General features: G+C 49.5%; 1 long non-coding RNA gene across 3 annotated transcripts in view; it reads left to right on the forward strand.

Moving 5' to 3' along the window:
- LOC122176516 overlaps positions 1 to 3,973 on the forward strand; it is a 7,869-nt gene extending 3,896 nt beyond the window's left edge. Inside the window, exons 3-5 of one of the 3 annotated variants that reach the window (XR_006177760.1) lie at positions 1,137 to 1,936; positions 2,449 to 2,637; positions 3,855 to 3,973. This is a non-coding gene — a long non-coding RNA (uncharacterized LOC122176516). Of the gene's footprint in view, positions 1 to 1,136; positions 1,937 to 2,030; positions 2,269 to 2,448; positions 2,638 to 3,854 lie in introns of those variants that run through there. The other 2 variants (XR_006177762.1, XR_006177761.1) reach the window with 2 other exon arrangements.
- The last annotated feature ends 353 nt before the right edge of the window (positions 3,974 to 4,326 follow it).

Consider the following 4,326-nt stretch of genomic DNA (forward strand, 5'->3'; position numbering starts at 1 on the left):
CAGCATCACTCCCCAGCATCACCCCCCCACATCATCCCAGCGTCAGCCCAATGTCACCCAAGTGTCACCTCAACTATGCCACTGCAATGTCACTCCCTGATGTCACCCTCCAGTAATAACCCAACACCATCCCCCAACATCACTCCCCAACATCAACCGAGCATCACCCCTATGTCAGCCCAGGGTCACTCCCAGAGTCGTGCCGACAATGTCACCCCCCAGCATCACACTGAGTCACCCCAGTGTCTCCATCAAGTATCTCTCTCTCTGATGTCACTCCCCTGTGATACCCCAACATCACCCCCCAGTGTTACTCCCCAAGGTGTCAGTCCACAACTTCAACCCAATGTCATCCCAGCATTACTCTATGGCGTCACCCCAACTTCCCAAGTAAGCAAGATTTGGGATAGCAGCTCCTAGCGGGGCTGTATAAGCTTTCAGACACTGATAATCGATTGTTAATCACCACCTTTCATCTGGTTTCTGAACCAGATAACTCCAAGTTGTGGGGAGTGTGTTCTGGAAACTATTTCTCTTTTCTCCAAACCTGCTGTGGCTTCAGAAATCCCACATCATGCTGCAGCAAAAATGGGGTACAGTGGCATGTTAGCGACCCCTGATTCAGGGATCACAGGGGCTGCATAAAGTACACATGCAGCTTTCCTATTTCTTTGGAGCTGGGGATTGAAACTTGACCCAAAAGGCCACACACTGCCATACAGGCAGGTGCCAGGTTCACCCACTGAGGATGTCAAATCCTGAATTGTTTTCACGATGGTCTTTAATTGCAAAGAAAGTAGGTGACACGTTTCTCACTGGAGAGCCATAAGCTTTCCCCACTAGTTTGGCAAACAGTGCTCGCTCCGATCACACCGGTAATCTCAACTTTGCCATCCAGGCTGCACACACAGCTTTTCAACATCTTGCTGTATCAGTACTGAAATTTGTGTGCTGTATCATACTGAAATTTGTGCTCCCCTATCTATTAGAAATTTTACTGAATGCTTTTGAAGACAGACTTCAATCAAAATATGCATGCCCTTGTTGCTCATCCTTTGATCAAACTCCCCTTGCCGGACAGGCAGATCCAATCACCTGCTCGTTATTAGTCTTTTTTTTTTTGTTGTTGTTTACAGTCTGAAGCAGTGATGGAGCACCTGGTGAGGGGTGTGGCCAGCCCTGCCAGCACAGGTGGAAGCAATTTACCTGTGGGACCGGATAGGGCTGAGCTTGGCTCCACCCCTCCCTGACCATATTTAAGGGCTGGGAACAGCCAGGGCAGCATTCTTCTTGTGGACTGCCTCCTTGAGAGCATTGGGAGTGAGTTCTGCCCTTTAGAATGGGGTGAGTGGTTGATGCTTTATTGTGGGGCTTTTTTTTTTTTTTTTTTTTTTTTTTCTCTCTGTTTTTGGGGTTCCTGACTGCTTGTAAGGGCTGAAAGCTGTAAGGGCAGCATCTCTGCGTGGGGACTGCTTCCTTTGGGGTGTGGGCTGAGTGTTTGTTTTTGGAATGGGATCATTGTTTTCATCTTTATTGCTGGATTGTAATTTCACTTTCTGGGGGGCTCCTGACCACATTTAAGGTCTGTCAGCAGAAAGAGCAGCAACTGCACCTGGAGACTGCTTCCTTTAGAGTGTGGGGTGAACCCTTGAAACAGGGTGACTGATTCTTTATTCCAGGGTTGCAATATCTTGTTTCTGGGAGGATCCTGACCCCACTTAAGGGCTGGTAGCCTTTAAGGTGGTACCTGTCTTTAGAGACTGTCTCCTTGGGAGTGTGGGGTGAGGTCTGGTCCTTGAGATGGGATGAGTGATTCCTTCTTATTTTAGGGCTGTGACCTTTCCCTTTTGTTTTTTGGGGCATCCTGACCACATTTAAGTGCTGACTGATGTAAGGGCAATGTTAATCTCTGGAGACTGTCTCCTGTAGAGCATGGGTGAGTTTTGGCCTTTGAGAAGGGTGTAAGTGGTTTCTTCTTTATCTGCGATCTTTTTTTTTTTTTTTTTTTTTTTTTTTTTTTTTTTTTTTAGTATCCTGACCACTTTTAAGGGGTGGAAGCCATAAGGGCAACATCTGTACCTGGAGACTACTTCCTTGGCAGTGTGGGCTGAGTATTCATCTTTGGAATGGGGTAACTTATTCTTTCTTTATTTCAGGGCTGTTATGCACTGCTTCCAACCATGCAGAGTTGTTTAAGGGCATTCTGTGCACCCTTAGGTGTAATAAATCTTCATCTTTACAGAAAGCCAAGGATTGTCCTCTTCTGGACTGCTGTACTCAGCATCACCCCAGATATCTCCATCCTAATTGTCTGGAGATGCTGTTAGTTTCCTAATCTGTATGACACCCAAATCCCAATTCCTCTTCCTCCCACCCCCTGACCTGCATTCAATAGCTCTGCAGCTCTGGTTCCCAACAGTGTGATGAAGTGAAGCCCCTGGTCTGCAGGATACTGGGATTGGCCCAGAGAGGCTCTGTGACGGATGTGGATTATCCCAGCTGGAGTACCTGGTACCATTGATGGTGATCTAGTCCAACTGCCACAGAACGAGCAGGAACATCCACAGCCAGATCAGGTTGCCCAGAGACTGACCCAGCCTCACCTTGGAAGGGACAGGGCATCCATCACGTGTCTGGGTAACCTGTTCCACTGTGTCACCATCCTCACTGTACAAGATTTTCTTTATATCTAAGCTAAATCTTTTCTTGTTCTTCCTGTTACCAGACACTGTACCAGGCTGTTACCAGATTACCTCAGAGCCTTCACTTGTCCAGGCTGAACAGCTCCAGCTCTCTCTCTTTATAGGAAAAGCATTCCATCCCTCGGTTCATATTTGTGGCCGTTCTCTGGATGTGCTCCAACAGCTCCACGTCTGTCCTGCACTGTGGACATCCACATCCAGACACAGCACCTCCAGATGAGGTCTCATAGCGTGGAGCAGAGGGGCAGGACTGCCTCCCTTTGCCTACTGACCGCACATCTTTGGATGGAGCTCAGCATACGGTTGGCTTTCTGGGCTGGGAAGGTACACTGCTGAGTGCCCACTACTCAGCTTGTTGAGGTCCCTCTGGATGGTGTCCCGTCCCTCTGGTGTGTCACTGCACCCCACAGCTTGGTGTCATTAGGGTGCACTTGACCCCACTGTCGATGTCACTGATGAAGGGGCAATTCCAGATGTTTGTACAAACTCAGCAAAGAACACCTTGAGAGCAGCCCCACAGAGAAGGATTTGCAGATCCCGGTGGGTGAGAAGCTGGACATGAGCCAGCAGAGTGCACTTGCAGCCTGGAAGGCCAGCTGTGTTCTGGGCTGCATTAAAAGAGGAGCGGCCAGCAGGGAGAGGGAGGTGATCATCCCCATCTACTCAGCTCTTGTGAGGCTTCATCTGCAGTGCTGCATCCAGGCCTGGGGCCCCCAGCACAGGAAGGATGTGGAGCTCATGGAGCGGGTCCAGAGGAGGCACTGAGATGATCAGATGGTTGGAGGTGCTCTCCTACAAAGAAAGGTTGAGGGAAGTGGGCTTGTTCAGCCTGGAGAAGAGAAGGCTTGGGGGAGAACTCATTGCAGCCTTCCAGTACTTGAAGGGAGTGTATAAGCAGGAAGGGAAACGGGTGTTTATGAGGGTGGATCGTGATAGGACAAGGGAAAATGGTTTTAAACTGAGACAGGGGAGGTTTAGGTTGGTTATTAGGAGGAAGCTTTTCATACAGAGGGTGGTGACGCACTAGAACATGCTTCAGAGTCACTTCCAGGAGGATCTGCTCCATGATTTTTCCCAGCACGGAGGTGAGACTGACATGTTGGTAGTTCCCAGTAATAACAGCTGTGCTGTCACCATTTTTCTGCTCACCAGGGACTTCACCTGACTGCCTCAACTTCTCAAATACCACTGTCGGTGGCTCAGTGACTGCAGCACTGAATTCCCTCAGAACTCTGGGACTTGTCTCATCAGGACCCAAAGGCTCCTGGATGTTCAGGTCCTCATGCAGTCCAGGACCTGATCTCCCATCACACTGTGGGATGGGGAGGGGGGGAGGGGGGGAGGCGGCATTGCTTCCTCAATCCCCACCTACCAAACCAAAGGTGAGGGCAGTGTATAGTGAGTAGTTATCAGAGAAGATGGAAGCAAAAATATTGTTGGGTACCTGAGCCTTCTCCTTGTCTGTTGTTCTCAGCTTCAGTGCTGGTGGTAAGCAGCATCATGCACAGAGTGCAGCCATGTTGCTCTGAGAAAGGAGCACTGCAGCGCATGTCTGAAAGGAACACTGCCCTACATGTGCAGTGCCTTCATTACTGCATTGTGTCCAACAGGTGGCTGCAGAGCT

The sequence above is a fragment of the Lagopus leucura genome, unplaced genomic scaffold (genome assembly GCF_019238085.1).
Source record: "Lagopus leucura isolate 7727_CA_CO unplaced genomic scaffold, USGS_WTPT01 Super-Scaffold_797, whole genome shotgun sequence".
NCBI classification, from domain to species: Eukaryota; Metazoa; Chordata; class Aves; order Galliformes; family Phasianidae; genus Lagopus; species Lagopus leucura.